General features: G+C 40.4%; 1 pseudogene; it reads right to left on the bottom strand.

Annotated features, from left to right (window-relative positions):
- Positions 1–14528: 14528 nt before the first annotated feature.
- On the bottom strand, positions 14529–18637 carry LOC147882514 (pentatricopeptide repeat-containing protein At2g33680-like; annotated as a pseudogene).
- Between the last annotated feature and the right edge of the window lie 563 nt (positions 18638–19200).

Genomic DNA, 19200 nt, shown 5'->3' with positions numbered 1-19200 from the left:
TTTTGAGGTAATTGTAAAGGTATCTATGAAGGAGGTGCAATGTTTCCCCGGAACATACCCATCCGACCCAATCATTCCCTTCAAACTGCTCCAAAAATATCAATTCATGTCATGTTGAGCTACAAGATCTTCTTTCAACAACGTATCTCTCTTCTCTTTGGCACAGACCGACTTGCTAAGATTATGGCCTCCACTGATCCTTTCCTTCTCCCTATGCTTGAGTACATCACTTGGGATGTTACCATCTTCATTCTCATCTAAGGGAGGATAGTATGGTGTGGTCTCTTGGTATAAAAGCTTCTTTTTAATGTCCCTTTCCGAGTTATGAATATCTCTATCACTCAGTTTGAAAGTAGTGGGAAGTGAAGAGGTGTGTGAAGTTTATTAACCCCAACTTCATGTCACAAGTGGTTTTTCATCTAGGTCGTTCTAATCCAAGATGGTGGTACATGATCCAAGTTGCACCACGAAGTAAGAAAATTTTTGAAGATAGAGATGTGAATATGGAGATGCCACTACCAATGCCGAATCCAATTGATCCAGATGGATCTAGCAAAGAAGAATATAAAGATCACAATATGAGCTAAGAGGAAGATGCGCATGGTGACATCATATGGGAGGAAGATGGAGATTACAATAATAAGGAAGAAGATGAAGATCATCAAGAATCACCACACTTTATTGAAGAAGATGATCAAGTCTCAAGTGAACGTACGATGCTAGAGTACAATGATGATATAGGAGATCAACTCGGTATAGAGTTAGAGATAGACTTGTTTGGCACGTTAGACTTGAAGCCGTTGATGTAAATGCTCTTCATTGATTTTTTTCATCTCAAACTTGGACATGAATATATGAGCTTCAAACTTGATGTACATGCTCTTGTACTTTTATTCTCTCAAAGGAGCAAAAATGTATGAAAAGGAAAAAAAAATTATCATTGGGAAAAACTATCTTTAAAGGTCGGTATGGAAAAAAACAATCTCTATAAACATCACTATAGGAAACTGTCTCAATGTCGCTATATAACCACTATTCACAAGTGAAAAAACACTCTTTGTAAACGTCGCTATAGGAAACTATCTCAATGTTGCTATATAATGACCATTCACAAGTCTAGTAAGTGTCGCTATATAGCGATTCTCTTTAAAGGTCGCTATATAGTGACACTTGTCAAAAGTCGCTATATAGCGACACTTAACTAATCTCGCTTTGATTACCAATGATTAGTGCCCCACGCACTCTAAACATTGGTGCTTAAGCATCAGAATAGGGCCCGTGTGTAGTACTGAGAGAGAGAGAGAGATGTATTAACATCTTCACAAGACCTCAACGTGAAAAAATATGGAGAGAGGAGAGGAGAAGAGTGGAGATGAATGAGGAGAGATGAAATAGCTAGAGAGCACACCACAAATGACTAACTATACACTAGATTGAGTAATAAATAAGGAATATATGCATGCCCCTTTAGGGTTAAGGTAGGGTTTCCAATTTCTGTGGCTTTTAGCACTCTTTTGGTTAGTTCTATGCACATGTGATAATACATGATATTGAGATGAATCCTCAACACCTTCCCTCTAGATCAACATCATGAAGTAGGCCTTCTCTCAAGATGATGATTATGGGGAATCGAAGAACGACTGAACATTGCATTCCATCACACCCCTTTAATGGGAATTTCCTTCCCCTACATCATACCAAGAGCTTGTATGTGCTTCTCAAAAAGCTCTTTCCCAAGTGGTTTGGTAAAGATATATGAAACATTCTCTTTGCCATCACAATGTTGCAATGTGATGTCACCACCAAGGAACACTCTTTCTCTAATGAAGTGCTCTTTGACATCAATGTGATTTCTCCTACAGTAAGATACTGGATTCTTGGCTAGTTCTTGAGCCGATTGATTATCATAGTATATTGTTATTGGCTTTGACTCATCAAAGTAATCTATTTCTGACAATAGTATTCTGATCCATATAGCTTTATACACTTGTTGTGTGTGCCCTATACCCACCCTATACTCCATAACAAATATCTAGCCTCCTCATAGTCAAATATATAAGAGATCCGATTAACTGCCAATAGTACTTTTCATTGAGTGTAGGATTTTCTGTATCTTTTGTAAGTTTTAAACTATGCTCTATGGGAGTGGCTACTATCTTGCAATCTACCATATGAAACTTTTGTAGGAGACTATCCATGTATTTCTGCTGGCTCATGAAGGTGTTGTCTGAGTCTCTCCAAAACTCAATACCAAGAAAATAGTGCATAAGTCCAAGATATTTCATGTCAAACTCTATAGATAATCCTTGTTTCATCTTGCTCTGATGAAGCTATCATTGCTTTTTTTTTTAATCAGATCATCTATTTACAAAAATGTAATAGTAATGTCTTCCCCTTCAACTTTGTAGTAGAGTAGGATGATCAACATTGGACTTGATGTATCCTAGATTAGAAAAATACTTGTCATTTCTGTTATACCAACTTTAAGGTGCTTGCTTTAACACTAGAAGGATATAAAAATGTCTCAGACACTTTTATGTCCTATTAACTTAGCCACTTCCTAGAATTACTCAAAATCATCCATAAGCTATTTGGGGTTTTTTTAATCTGCCATAATAGCTTATATGCTGAAAAAAACTTGGAATTATTATGGATTGGAACTTGCACCTATTTACAGTAACTTTGACTTCTACCGAAAGTTTTAAGGTGAACCTAACACCAAAATCTCAAGTTGTTTTCTCAGGTTTTAGATAAAATGGTCATACTTCATCATTAAAATGAGTTTTTTAGAATTTTGTAAGTTCTAGAGTCTAAGATTTTGTGAGTTTAGATTGCTTTGCAGCTAGATAATCATACTTATTATCATTTATAGCCTCAAGTGTAATTTTAGAGAATGTTAACAGTGAGGTGCAACATATATTGACTTTTAGTCTTTCTGTCTTTGTAGAGATCATGGCAGCTAATGTAGTTCACATGGCATCTAATAAGATATCACAAGTGCAAGTCCCAGTACGAAAGAAATTTTGCCAATATGAGCTCAACATGGTTGGAATAGATCCAAGGGAGATATGAACAGGTTTGAAGACATCTGCCTTGTTGACTAGGAGTCTGTATCTGTATGTCCCAAATTAATTTCTAGGTAGAAGAAAATAGAGTCATGTCATGTATGTGATGAGTTTGCCAAGAAACTTCTACGACATCACTATAAAGTCTATCAAATGATGGCCCGCCCAATTACGAAATCAGGCTATTTTTTGCAAAGTCTTTTGCCTTAGAGAATTGCAAGTCAGTGCAAAGAGCTAAGGACATGCAGCCTTTCACCATTGCATGGGCTCCATTTGCGGAGAGTGCAATGGAACACATGTGATGAGGTTCGAGGGCATCTAGGTGCAAAGCACAAGAGGTGGGAAGAGAATATGAGATCTTTGCATGGTGTGTTCCTTTCACCCTCCAATGTAAAACGTATCATTTCCACAACACCAATGAAAACCATATTTTATATGAGGCTAGAATTCCAAAAAAAAGTAAGAAGATGACATTGCTCGAATGACACATGCAGTTAAGATTAGGTTGGGACGTCTAAATTCAGTGCTTGATGAGGAACACTAGGTTCTTGAGGTCACTAACCGAGACTTGTATAGAGTAGAAGGGAAGCGAATAGAGGTGAACAAGATGGAAGATGCACTGTTCAATCTTAGAGAGGGTGCTGATCGAGAACCGTTTCTACAAATGTTCCAAAGATTGCATACCAAAGACTATGTATAGGAACTACATAAAAGGGTTGATGATGCCAAGGTGAGTCTTCCAAATGATTAAAAGGATGCGCATGTGGACACAAAACCATCATGCTGATGTTCAGAAGGATGCACAGGCTGATGTAAAGGCACACAAGGATGAAGTTGAGAGAGTGCAAAATAATACCTTGCAGATGCATAGAAGGATTCATTGGCTCATGTTAATAAAGATGCACAAACTGATGTAGAAGTAGACCCTACAGATGTACATAATGATTCGCCAGTAGCTGATGTTGAGAATGAACATGATGCCCATGGTAGGGCAAGGCATAATAGGTTGTTATTGTGGAGTCCTGAATGACATGTACTCCATCATGAAGAACCAATAAGAGTTATGCCACAAAAAATACATGTCCCTGAGGGTACAAAAACAAACCTATTGGTTTTGGACATGAATGGAGTATTGCTAAAAAGATACATGATTTATAGGGGAAGAGGCCCCAATATTGAGCATCCTCTGAATTTCAAATTGCTACAAGATAAGCCAAATGAGGTTGTCGTGGTGTGAAAGGATGCTAGATTCTTCCTTAATTCATGTTCAAATATGTTTACCTTAGAGTAGTTGCACCTACCGCAATATGGAAAATGCAATGTGATATGTGTTTCCTAGCCTAGTTTCCTAGCCTATGCAGGAGATAGAATTTTGGGTTGGCAGAGCTGGGCCAAGATGAATGCACAGAGGCACCATTTTAGTTTGGGGATGTGCCCAGGCAGGGTTCCTCCAAGTTACTAGAAAAATCCAATTTTCTTCAAGAATCTTGAATACATTTAGAGGTTCTATATTGAATTCAACCTTGACAACACACTACTTATTGATGACATGCACTACAAGTCCATCCTAAATGACCCTGATGTATGCATTTGTCCTGAGATTTTTGGTCCCAAGGAAAATCAGCAAGATCCCTTTTATCTCACAAAAATATTTTATATAGATCTACCATATGAATGCAAAATGAATACAATTATAACACATGAATATAACCAGATGATAAAAGCAAATTTTTATACAAGAGCACATTTTCTACGTTGCTAGCATTTATACAACATTCATCTCATCAAGGGGTCGCATTGCTAGACTTGCATTACATCCAAAGGTTGATAGGATACTATATGTATCCATAAATGATATTATCTCTTTAGAGTTCTTAGCCATAATTTTTTCAAAGGCATGTTTTTTAACGCACTTTAAAAGTAGGCATGCGGCAAGAGGGATCAAAATACCCATTTTTATCTTCCCAAAACTATATAATCTTTGTAATTTTCCATTCTACTGCATATATATGTATGGCTGAGGGCTCTTCTAGAAAAAATTGGAAGCCCAAGAGCAAGTCACTTCTTTCATGCATGCTCTTGCTCTTTCTTATGCATCCTTTGTGCAAATCAGTCAGTCTCAACAAAAGAGCTTAAGCAAATAGTTTAAAATCTATGTTCGCTCTTTCCCACGGCTTCTGCAGGAAGAGCAGGGTGTTTAAGGTATGTAGGGTTCCAAGGCTTTTTGTCACCTACAAATATATCGGTGTTGTTGTTTGTAGTATAAGTGTAGCTTAGGACCTCGGGTTGTATTCTAGTGAAAGATATAGGCTTAAGTGTGGTAAGCAAACATCGCGCATGTTTGTATGAAAGGAATGTGCATCATCATGGTTGGGGTAATGAAGGATTTTGCCTCCATTGGGGGTTGAACGATTTAGAAAGATTTTAAGGGTTAGAGGGAGGCTTAGGGTTCAGAAGGGGTTCCAAGGTTTAGAAGAGGTTCTAGGTTTTAGAAGCAGTTCTAGGGTTCAAAAGGAGTTTAATGGTTAGAAGGAGGATCCAACGTTCAGAGTAGAGTACATGGTGGAGAACTCGTCTCCCTCATAGATCATGGAGGTGAAGGGTTGAGGGACTAATCTAAGGGAGAAGGGTTTAGGGGGAGCATAGGAGTGGGAGAGGAAGAAGGTGTAAGAGCATGGGGGAAGAGGAGAGGGAGGAGAAGGGAGAAGAGGGAGAGGAGGAGTTGCAAGGTTGGAGGAGAGGGGAGTAGGAGGCAAGGTTAGGACATGATTTTGGATGTGGAGTGCAAGGGAGCATGGACACTTGGAGACAATTCTTGGAATAACAAAGTAGAACTCAACACAATGCCCCAAAGAGTGTGGGCTTCATTCCATTATGGGGTATTTATACAAGTTGGAGAGCTTCTCTCTCTGCATGTAGGAATTGTAAGACATTCTCTCTCTACATGTAGAACTTGCATCTAGGATGTGCATATAGAAGTTGCATGTAGGAGTTGCATGTAGCACTTGCATGTAGAACATGCATGTAGGAGTTGCATGTAGAAACTGCATGTAGGAATCATATGTAGAGCTTGCATGTAGAACATGCATGTAGGACTTGCATGTTGAACATGCATGTTGAGGATTACTAAGAGAGATTATATTCCTAGACTTATGCAAGTACAAGCATAGCTTTTCCGCTACTCTACACACATATTCTATGCTACTTCAGTCCATGTTGGCACAGAGACAACAATCTAAGAAATGGAACAGCTTTATCATAATTCAACATACATTGAATTGCAATTGATTTACTTCATACAAAGCACTAGTAAATGCATTCAAAAGTAAATATCACATCACATTATGCATGCCAGATGATGAATGCATATGCAGATTCACAACATTAAATGTTAACAAATGAATAAACATGTATTTCTCAATTTAAAGAAAACCTGAGTTCCAAGTCATGGTGCTCCTTAGCCCCTCCCTTGAGCATAGGAACTAGACACCACTTCATAGACCAAGCTGTTATTTTATAAATGAAAGCATAAGGCCGTATACACTAGATAAAGAATTACAAACTATATATGCATTCACTCCAAAATATGAATGCATATATTCATAACATGCATATATACGCATTCATTCCAAACTATGAATACATATTTTCACAACATGATAATTTTCAAGTTTTGAGAGATCTAAAGGAAACTTGAATCCTAAGTCATGGTGCTCCTTAGCCCCCTACCCAAGCACTACTCCCCAGACCTAGCTCTCCTTTTATATATGAAAGTATAAATACATCACAATTTTGGAAGGCATCACATGAAGCAAGCACCACTCCCTAAACTAGGCTCTCCTTTTATCTATGAAAGCATAAATACATCATGATTTTGGAAGGAATTGTTAGATTCAATGTTGGATTTGTCATGTAATTATATGCGAGGGAGGTTTATGGTGCTTGTTGCAGTAGGGATAAGAGTTTGACTACTATCCAAAGAGGAGGACTTCCCATCAAGCATTCATATAGAAGTATTGCATCCAGTTTTAGCCATACAAGGTTTGTATGCATGAGAGATAGAACACATTTTCTCATCCTCACCCATTTTCTAGCATAGATCTTGAAGAGGCTTTGTGCTCATTGGCCTACTCCAATCAAGACCAAATACTACATGTAGCATCTTGAGTTACAAGCGTCTCCATTGAATGCATGATTGTCCTTTGAGATGATCCTCTTGCTTAAGGACTACAACAAGATCTTGGTACAATGTGCTAGTGCCTTGTAGCAACAGATCTTGTATTGATTGAGCTAGAAAATCAAAAGGTAATAATTTCCAAATTGGAACTTCAACTCCTGAATCAAGCCGATGATGATGAGTGTTGAGTGTAGTCAAGCTTTAGACTATTGAAATGTTATGCTGCTTTTGGCTATCCTGGCAATTAATCACATGCAGAGTTGGATTATCTCTTGTTCTTGGGCAACCAATTCTACTTTGGCATTCACCATTTTCTCCTTTGATGCTGGATATTCCTACTCTAGTGCTTGAACTTGATGTTTCCAATCTTTGAGCCTTTTCTATAGCTCATTGTCTGTGTAAGTCGTGGCATGGATTTGATCATCTTTAAGTAGTAGGCTTTCTTTTAAGTGCACTATTTTGAGTTGGCATAATCTGTCTTTCCATTTCTCATTGCTACTCTTCTGATGCCATACTAGCAAATAGTTCTAACCATTGTTGCATTTGTTGATTGTGATGTTGTATGATTGAAAATGTGGGATTGCCTTGCTTGTATTGAGTACATAGTTTTCTCCCATGCAAGCATGTGGTACCTTGATCTTTATATGGTAGCTTCTTGTAGAGTGATGTCGCTAGAGATGATTTGTGGTTGTGGCAATGGAGTTGTAGATTCATCAACATTGTTGACTTGTGAATCTTGAAGATGAACACAAACTGGCCCACTAGTGAAGTCATTGTAGATCTCTCTTGAATTTATTCCCTTGAGATAATCTATGTTAGTTGTGTGCGGTAGCAAGTTCAAACTTAGATGCAATATTCTTTGGCAGAGTTCCACAATGTCAACCTCAAGAATTTGCTCAAGAATTCGCTTAGATTGTTGGCCATCCATGTCATCCACATTGAGAGGGTGGGGACTCTAGTTCCCATTCAAGAGATAATATCAATACATCAAATTCCTTTATTTATTGTGTTGAGAGGGGTGTAAAGGATTCCTCTTGCCATATTTCAAATCCAACGATAATGGCTAGTAGATGGGCAGTGTATCTTTTGCCATTATGGGTGGTGGATATGTACTTTGTTAACAGCAAGGATATGTGTTGCCCCAAATCCTATATTGTTTCCTTGCCAAGGAGTGTAAGAGTTTTTACTAACATGGAATGTTTTCTCATTGAAAATTTCAGCCACAAACTTGCTTGGCATATTGGGTCCTAAATCATATCATGGTGTATTCCTCCACCTTGTGACTTTGTGCTAGGTGGGAACCAATCTTGAATTTGGGAGGATTTTGCATCCAGATGTTTCATTGGATATTCTTCTTGCGGATTTGGAAATGAGAAAGCTTCTTCCATTGTTGACCTACTGAGGTTTATTTATATAGTCTTTTGATTATGGATTACTGTGTCATACTTCACCTTCTCCAACTCTCTGCTTTAATATGCCATTATCAATTGAATGATGTATTTTGTCAAAGTAGGTGTTCGTAACAAGGATTGTAGCTTCTCAAAAAAAAAATCTAGCCCTTGGAATGCAAGAAGTTTTGTGCACTAGTTGACACATTGAAATGCTGAGACTCATGGCTATACAATACTCAAGACTCAAGTATTACACATGCTGAGAATATAAGGCCACAAAGGCCCAACTGAGTAAGAGAAATGAGGATGTGATATCTCTGGGATTTCCATGTACATACGCAAGTGTAAGTGACTGTAGACATAACCAACACATTTGAGTTGCAACTTGCATGCATAGACTAAATCTTCTCAGAGAAAAGTACCTCCTTGATTATTTACAGTCTCCATCTTCCTTTCAAATGTATCCCACATTTGGTGCAGTACCTTGTCACTACAAGTGGGATTCCAATCGACATGATGTAGACAAGGAAGATGCACTTCACAATTGGCCCCTAATAAATAGATACTCCAAGGTCAAATGTACAAGTTAAGAAACACTTAACAGAGCCTTGAACAAACATGCATCATAGATGCAACATAGCTATGACAAAAAACTCAAGTAAAGCGCCAAATATAGTGATGTTCTAGTGTAAATCATGGAGGTGTCCCTGACCATTGATACCCACACTAAGTTTCAACTTGAATAAATAGATAGATGCTCAAACAACTAGTCGCCTCTTTCAAAGAGCTATATCTCTTGAAGGGCAGTATGTGTGTTTGTTTGAAGAAATGGTTATACCAGCCTCTTAAAGATTGAGAAAAAAACCTATGGTGTTCATGGGTTGCAAGGAAAAGAGTGGCAATAAGCTCAATCCATTTATCACTAATGCCATCTTTGCCATACTCATTGGGTAAAAACAACCGCACCGCAATGTTGTCTAGAGACTCAACCATAACCCGAGGATGAATAATCAAATTGGTTCGGGGGAGTTGTTAACTTGTGGCAACAAGGGTCAGAAGTACAATCTAGAGCAATGAAGATGAGATCATTGTGTGTGTAGAGTAGCAGCAAAGCTCCACATGTAATATCTTGATCTTGAAAGATGGTACGATGAATCTAAAAGGAGGAAGATAGCCAAACTCCTCTCTAGAAAATATCTAATCATACTTGCAAAATTAGTATCTAGAGAGAGAGAGCCTAAAAGCCTAAAATCTCTAGAGAGAAAGACTAAAAGCCTATACTTTTTTAGGTCCCCCCAAAAAGTGTAGAGACCCAAGGTGGCCCCCCACAAAGTGTAGAGACCCAAGAGGTTCCCCACAAACTGTAGAGACCCAAGAGGTCCCTACAAAAAGTGGAGGCACTCTTATCCAAGAGGTTTCCTACAAAAGAGGTCCCACCCTTGAGGTTCCTACGAATTGTGTAGAGATAAACTTGTATAAATCTCTCTCAATAGAATGAAGCTCCCACCCTTTGGGTTCAATTCTCAATCTCATGTATGTGTACATGTGATTGATCTCCATTGCGTCCATGCTCATATACACTATCATGTTCTAGCATGCCCTTACCCATGCAATCCCTACACTTATACTCTTGCTCCCATCTCCTCCTCCTCCTTATTCCTCCTCCTCCTCCCTTCTTCCTCCTCCCTCCTACTCCTCTTGCTTCTCCCTCCTACTCCTCCTGCTCCTTCCCCCTCCTCCTCCTCCTCCTCCCTTTACCTTGCCACTCCCTCCACCTACTCTTCCTCCTCCCTTTACCTTCACCTCTTTTCACATCCTCCTTCCTCCTTTGTCCCTTAAGTTGCGAAGGAGACTAGCTCTCCACTCCTCAACCTTAAACTCCTCCTAAATCCTACAACCCTCTCTGAACCCTGGAACTCCTAGCAAGATCTCTCAACCTTATCCCCCTTTTGAACCCTACAAACTTTTTCTAAACCCTTCAGAGGCGAGAGCCTCCATTCATCATTGTGATCAAGCCCTCTTTCTCACCTGAGCGCACACGAGATCTGCTTTTCAAACTTTAGCCTATACCCCTCATCGAAATATGACTCGAGTATCTATGCTACACTTGTGAACCCCTATGCTACAATGAGCAATGAAACAACTATAGGTGATTAATGCCCTCAAAACCTAAACCATGGGAGAGACTATGACAACATACGTTCACAAGGAAGACAGCTACGGGGCACCACAACTTTAGATTCATGTTTCTTGGATCTCTCAAAGCTTGAGAAAATACATGTTAATATTTTAAACAAATAAACCAAATTTTCTACAACAGCAGTGAAACTGGTCATGCTTACGTACTTAGGATCAAAGATTACAACAGTCAACCTTGCAGTAGCAAGAGAGACCATGAATCCAGCAAAAGTGATTCAAGTCATCCTGAATGGACTAGGATAGGGATATGAGAAGCTAGTCTAGAGTATTGTTTCCATCCAGCAGCAAATCCCAACACTTGAAGAGCTCCATTCACTTTTACTTGTTGCTGAAGAACTTAGGACTCAGGCCATTCATGCACGCAAAGGTCATTCCAATGATCAAGAATTCACAGCTTTAGATAGAAGTAGAGGCTGAGGCTAAGGCTGAGGTAGATCATATTAGCAAAGTGGTCATCATCCAACAAAATCAACATCAAAGTCAGAATCAACATTAGCATCATCCTCAACAACATTAGCATCATTTATAATTGGTTGTATCCGCTAAACCCATCCAAGAAGCTATATACTTCTAAACCCACAACCCATTCCAAAGCTATCTCTGTCAATGGTAGGGGCTAGTGATCTCTCATTGTTACTGCATTGACGTTCTTGATATTTTCACATATTCTAAGCTTCTTATTTTTCTTTGGGACAATCACAATTGGTGACACCCAGTCAGTGAGCTCGATCTCATAAATGAAACCAAAATCCATAATAAATTTTCCAGTTCCTCATAGACATGGGCTCCATACTTTAGATTTTCTAGTTCCTCATAGACATGGGCTCCATACTTAAGATTTTCCTATAGGGTCTGCATACCTTAGGCTTGGATCTGTTCCTAATTGGTATGGTATGTATTGCAACTTTAGGGGAGATCCCTTTCATTCCCTTGTAGGACTAAGCCATGTAATCTATATTCCATTAGCAGCACTTTTAGTTCTTTTTCTTCCACTTGAGTGAGTTGCTTGCCGATGTATGCAGGCTTTTCTTCTTCTATTTCCAAGGCAAGATCCATTTTTTTGGCCTTGGCCAGCCCCTCATAAACTGGGGTTTCCCCTAGTCCTTTAGTGGTATAATTTTTGAAATAGTCAGGTACTTCCCTAACGCTTTCATAGCATTGTGAGGAGCTTGCCTGACTATTTGTGCTACTGATTGTTGTGGCAATGGCAAAATTTTGATCCATTGAATCGATTCCCACTCTCTTTTTTCTTTTGTGTATACTGTCAGTTCAATGTCCATCTGCACATTGGTTGTGAACTTGTGGAACTTTTTACTTTGGGACACTGGCACTGGATCCTCAATGGGCATTTTGTATTCAAAGAGTGGTTCCTCTATCGAGGTTACACCATCGAGGCCCATTGGGTCCCATTGTAATTTTGGTGGTTCCTACACTTGGGTGCGCTTGGCTAAGTATAGTTCCACCACTCTGGCTTGCATCCTTTCAAACTCATTGAAGTGCTCCACCTTATCCTTTCGGTGTTGCACACCCTTTTTCTTCTACCTTGACCATCTGCTATTTTTTTCTGCCATAGGGTCTAGCTTGGGATACTCTACTACCATTAATGCCTGAAGGATGGGCAAGTCATTATCAAAGACGTTACTTCCTATTTTCTTTGGAATACAAGTTAGTGTACAATTAGTCTATCTTGTATGCACTCCTCTCTCTCCCTCTCTCATTTCCGTTATCACATGGTTCATAAAGAAATGCCTTAAATAATTGAAACCCTCCTGAACTTCTTCTGGAAAGCTTGAAACCTTGACTCCACCATCATTACTAACCTATGCATGGGGGAATTCCTTTCAGAGATCATGTTTCTTCCATGGATGCTCCAAGAAAGCAAATTGTGAACTATCTTCAAGGATGTTGAGCACTATGCTTTCATCGATGTAGATTCCCATAAACAATGTAAACCTCCTTCACTTTCATTCCTTGCAGACCTTTCATAAAGTGGGTAAGACAGAGAAGGATGCGTTGGATGTCGTGATTTCAAGATTGGTGGAGCTGGCTAGAGGGTGTCAGACCTCGAAGTATGTAGAGACATTGATGATGCAAGGAACAAAAATTGTGAGAGGTAAAAGGATTGTAGGGACGAAGACTGAGGTGCAAGGGTTAGGGGTGGATGTATTCACTCACCTTATCTACATTTGCATTGCAGTGTATAATCAACCATCTTGTGGTCTCCTCCAACACACTCTATCTATGTCTATATCCGTCAAGCTATCAACAAGCTAAGCTTGAAGAAGGTCTCTCTAACTTGGACCTGAACTTCAATGTGGCCGTACAACCACTCAAATCATTCAACGCACAATTTGAGCAAGCTATTGCAGGCCATTTTCACGTAATAAAATATGAAAGCGACTTTTCAACAGTTTATAACTCAGGATCCCAGAGCTAGGAATGAATGACCAGAACTGTTTGGAAAATTCTCGTAAGTTTTCAGCAAATCGCTAGAGTTGTCAGGTTGTTTTTCATAGCTTTGCTTATATGATCATGCATATGTGTCTAATGGCTATGATACTTTTCATAAGTCTTAAAACAACTAATATCCATGTGCTCACAAAGTTTGGTGGGATTCTAATATCGTTTGTGTCCTAAGACATGCGTGGTACCATGCATAAGTGCTCCAAAAAATGTGCATTACTGTGCTTTTATGATCATGTGTATGTGTTTGATGGCTACGATACTTTGTAGAAGTCTTGAAATAACTAATATCCATGCACTCGCAAATTTTGGTTGGATTCTGATATCGTTTGTCTCATAAGACATGCGTATCTCAGTGTTTTTTATCATATACCATGCATTAAGTGCTCCAAAAAATGTGCATTGTTGTGCTTCTGTGATCATGCATATGTGTTCGATGGCTACAATAATTTGCACAAATCTTGAAATAACTAATATCCATGCACTCACAATTTTTTTTGGATTCCAATATCGTTTGTGTCCATGTTTTTTCCTTGAATAGACTATTCAAATCCACAATATCTTTTTTAACCTTGATCCTACACGAAGTCTATTTTTTGCCGCAACTAAAGCTTTTTCTATATAAATGTGCAAGCCTCTTGTCTTCAACTTCATAGTGTCATCGTACAATTTACTTATTGAAGAGGAGGTTTGTAACAAATATACAAAGAAATTACTATATAATACTGTTTACGGTGTCTCAAACTGGGAATAATCCACAGTATCCTCCAACCACCCAGCCATCCCTTGATACACATAACCCATGGACAAGGTTGCAGCCTTTTCAATATGGCATTTTTCAATGTATGAACAGCTCTCTGTTTGTGCAAGCCTTATTCTATGCTGTACACCCGATGTAGTTGACTACTATACAAATGACCCCCAAGTCTTCAGTCTCATCTCACGGCTATTCTCCCCCCTTTCTATGCTTATAACCCAAGGCCTCAGTCCTCGTCTCTCAGCTGTTCTCCTCCCCCTTCCGTCATCCACAATTGAACCAAGCGGTCAAGCATCTCACTCAGAGTCTGGCCCATCAAGAAGAAATGGAGCCATGTTTATACAGAATGCAATTCCAAGTTCTGATGCTCAAGACTAATATTTGTAGGATATATCAAGACTCTGTGTGTTTTTTATCTCATGCAGACAACTAGGAGATGTCAAGTCTCCTAAACTTTTTGCAAGTCAATTCTTTCAGCAGTTATCTTGACCAGAACATACACCACAGCCTTAAAGCGATGTCTGTTGTGGCATGGTATGCATCCTTCACTATGTTGTGAGCTTCCATCTTTGATATTGCCATGATGTCAACATGGTGGTCACCACACTTCGACATGTCAGGCCTTCACCTGTACACAGCCCAACAGAATTTGAGACCAATTTTTCACTCTCCCCACAGCACGTCTTTTCACACTGGATCCAAAGCCCTCCACACATCCTTCCTCCCTTATTCCATACTTGCAGCTTCACTTCTATGACAAGATTTGTCCCTGGTTGGTCTGTCTCAAAAAAAGCTTGCAGGCTCCTTCAAGATATTTGCATGCTTTCTCAGCTCTTCTACACTCACTGCTTTCTCATGCATTCCAGAATGAGCATAGATATTGGACATAAGGACATATGCAGCAGCATTTCCATAATCCATTGCAACAGCATGGTCAAAGCATCGTCTTCCTAAGTCCGCATTCCCTTGTGTGCTGCAAAAGCTGAGCATAGAGGTCCATCCCACATTATTGAGCCCAAATGGAATTGTTTCAAGCAAGTCTTCTGCCTCATTCAAGAATCCAGCAAGGCCAAGAAGGTCCACTATACAGTTAAAGTGTTCCACTGTTGGTGCAATGCTATGTTCCTCTATCATCAACTTGAAGTGTAGGCAGCCTCTCTCGACCAAGCCCCCCCGACTGCAGGCCAAAAGAAGGCAAAGAAATGCCACATCGTCTGGTTTTACACCTGCTTGCTCCATATCATTGAAAGCTTGCAGGGCCAATGCACAATCATTATGCTGGGTATACGCTGTGATCAATGCACTCCACGTAATAACATTTGACTTGGGTAAACTACTAAAGACTGCATGTGCATCCTTGAGACTCCCACATTTAGCATACATGTCAATAAGCGCACTGCCCAAAAATTCATCCGACTCTAACCCACTGTCAACAATGTGGGCATGAACTTCCTTTCCCTGCTCTAGTGCTGCCATGGTGGAACACGCTTTAACGATCCAAACAAATGTGAGTGAATTGGGCTCCATACTCGCCTGCATTTCTTGAAACAGTTTGAGAGCTCCCTGACCATCACTATGCTGTACATATGCTGTAATCAGTGCAGTCCATGTCACAACATCTCGCTTGGGCAAACTGTCAAACACCGCATGTGCATCCTCTAGGCTCCCACATTTAGCATACATATCAATGAGGGAGCTGCCTATAAATATCTCTGAGTGACACCCACTTTCAGTGATGTACACATGGATATGCCTGCCTTGCTCTAAAGCTCCAATGCTTGAACAAACTTTCAAGACAGAGACAAACATAACAGGATCTGGTTGCACACCCTCTTTGTGCATTGCATGAAAAAGCTGGAGAGCCTCCTGACTGTGCCCATGCTGACCATACCCTGCGATCAACACACTCCAAGTTACAATATCTCACCTAGGTAACGTATCAAAGACAAGGCACGCATCCTTAAGGCTCCCACACTTGGCATACATGTCTACTATGGTGTTCCCCACAGCTGCGTTGGACTCTAACCCGATTTGGATTGCAAGATTGTGAATCTGTCTGCCATGCTGTAAGCTATCTATGCCGGAACATGCTTTCAAAACACAAAGAAATGTAGCCCTGTTTGGTTCCACGCCCTGTATTTGCATTTGCTTAAAGACTTGAAGAGCCTCTTCACCATTACAGTGCTGAACATGTCCTGCAATCAACACATTCCAAGTGACAACATTTTGCCTGGGCAGCTTCTCAAAGACATGCATCCTCGAGGCTTCCACACTTACTATACATATCAAGGAGCGTGCTGCCAAGAAACAAGTCCAGCTCACAACCACTTTTAACAATGTGGGCATGAATTTGCCTGCCCTCTTCCAATGCTGATGTATCAGAACAAGCTTTCAAGATTGAAATAAAAGTGACTACATTGGGCTCTAGGTTCTCTTGTTCCATTTTCTTAAAAAGTTGGAGAGCTTCCTGCCCTTGCCTGTGCTGTGCATACCCTGCAATGAGTGCACTCCATGCCACAATATTCCGCTTGGGAAACCTGTCAAACAATGTACGTGCATCCTCAAGGCTCCCACATTTGGCGTAGGTATCAATGAGAGTGCTGCAAACAAATACATCAGAATCCAGGCCACTCGTAATTATTGGTTGGTGAATCTGTTTGCCATAATCGAAGGCTGCCGAGCTTGCACATGCTTTAAGTACTGCAACATAGATGTGGCTATCTGGTTCCATGTTTGATTTTAGCATTTGATAATACAGCTTAATTGCTTGCTCATTTTGTCCAAGCTTGGACTGTGCTAAAATAATTGCACCCCATGAGAAAATATTCGGCTCAGAAAGTTTGTGAAATATGAGACTTGCTTCTGGCAAATTATCAGACATGGCAAACATGCGTATCAGATGAGTCCCTAGAAATGCGTCAATCTCAAGTCCAATTTCCACCATATGACAATATAATGTCCTTCCTGCTGATAGATCTTTCTCATCAATGCATCTTTGCAAAAGCTGAAAGATTTTATCTTTTCCTTCCGTCTCTGGGCGTTTCCCATCCAGAAGTCCATTATGAACCTGTTCCTTGCCCCAAAAATGGCTGAAAGCTTCAGTGGACAAAAAAGGGCCACTCGAGAACCCCTTTCCACCCACCCTGCATGAGGAAAACAATGGAAGGAATGCGATGGTGAGCACCAAAAAGGAAAAAAGAACAGACTCCCTGCAACAAGTTTACAAAAAACATCACTGATTTGCATCATTTCCCAACCACAACCAAATACTGTGCAGCACTATAAGAGGACTATGCACACCAATACCCAGTAACCTTGCATTTCAGATGCACCTATACAAAAGATGCAAACCTCTTGCTTAAAGGAACACCTTTGGCAGTTTGTACTTTTAGCTCCAGAATTCTTTGTAGAATCCTTAACGTGTACTGCTCTGTCTCCCCACTCTTCATGGAAAGTTCCTTTCTTTAATGTTGCTAGCTCCGCTTTAGGTCTCCACCCAAGATTAATCTCCCAGGGGCCCATTGCGGTACTACGAACCAAGTCCAGGTTTGCCAAACCTGTCTGTAACAGTAAATGATCACGAGCGGTGACAACCATGACAATGGATTACACTATAACCAGGAAAGCTTGAATAGTCCATTGGCCACCAAGTAATTTTCCTAAACACAATCTCATATATAATGCTGGGACTCACCTTGCTGAGGTTACCGTCCCTCCCCCCGGACAGATCTATACATACGTTCCGCCCTAAGCTTTTCTTCTCCGTTGAATTTTCTGCAATTTTGAAGTAGAACAATCAGACTCTTCGGTAAGCAAGAAAACTGACAAAGAACCCTTAAAGTATCCCAAGCTTATGGTACCTTGTGAAACCAGAGCGGCCTCTGCTTTACGCACCGGGAACAAGCTCGCTTCGTAACTGCGTATACAATTACTTTCACAGTTACCATGTGAGGTTATGGATCCATTCATCACTGAAAATTGAGGAAAGCCCAACCTTGCAACTTGGGTTGTTATTGGGGTAGATACCCATCTGGCCTAGGCTTGCTACAAAGCTCAGCTCAATCTCTATAGCTAACTTACTCAGCATTCTCATAGACAGTTGCTTGCAGCTCTAGCACCTTCCCCTAGTCTCATCTTACTCTATTAACCCCACATTTTCTGCTCTTCAATGCTGCGGCGTAAACTCCTACCTAAATGCATACAGGCACTTTTGTTTCTAGCTCTTGCTCTGTCTCACTGGCTCATCTGGCTCGTATATATTTACTCAAGCTCAGCCGTGATTTGTATTAGCATGTCTCGATCAACCTGTCTTGAAAGCCCTCTTTAAATTATTTGAACCAAGGCCAACGTTTACAGAAGCGCCGGTTCTCGAGTTAATGTGTGCATGAGCTGTTTGCAACTCTCGGGAGTGGTTGGCACATGAGTGCTTCGGATAGCAGTATCGGAATCATGGGCACATTTCACTCTGAAGTTCACCAGACTCTGAAGTTACCTACATCGGGCACATGAGAGGTTTCCGATTGCAATCCGTTAAGGTTGGACTTATCAGAATAAGGGGCACATGCAAGCTAAGTCTTCCTGAAGCTTGTTGGACTCTGCCCAAGTAATCTGACTCTTGCTTGATTCTCCATTAAGCCCTCTTGCCTGACCTTGCGAGACCTTACCTGACTATGCAGTAGTTAAGCACCTGATAGGCTTTTTTGTCGGAACCTTGCCTAAACCGCCCAAGGTGTTAAGGATTGAAATCCGATAAGCAAAAGAAGCAGGGTTCTTCACTTGTATCGGGTATCCGATAGGCAAAAGAAGTAGGGTTCTTCATGTTAGGATTGAAATCCGATGACCCTATGTGGGATAGAGGCACATGTTAGGATTGAAATCCGATAGGCACAAGAAACAGGGTTCTTAATTTGTATTAGATATCCCCTTCCCGTCGACCCTTGCCTGCCTATGTAGTCCGTTTGCATCCATTAGTTCGTAGAGGCTAACCCAAAAGAATAAAGAGTGTGACTTCTAATTTAGATCGAGTACTTGGGCTTAGAGGCCTCCCCGCGTCGTATAGTATTGCTCTCCCAATGCTACTAGTAGGAAACCTTCACGTCTCCGTGTGGGAGAAAGGCTTGCTGAGCAGGATTCTCTGGCAGTCAAACG

This window comes from Dipteris shenzhenensis, chromosome 29 (genome assembly GCF_047967505.1).
Source record: "Dipteris shenzhenensis isolate YYH24624 ecotype China chromosome 29, Dip_SZ_1.0, whole genome shotgun sequence".
NCBI classification, from domain to species: domain Eukaryota; kingdom Viridiplantae; phylum Streptophyta; class Polypodiopsida; order Gleicheniales; family Dipteridaceae; genus Dipteris; species Dipteris shenzhenensis.
Note: the sequence above shows the minus strand (reverse complement) of the source record. Positions and strands in the feature narration are given on the sequence as shown.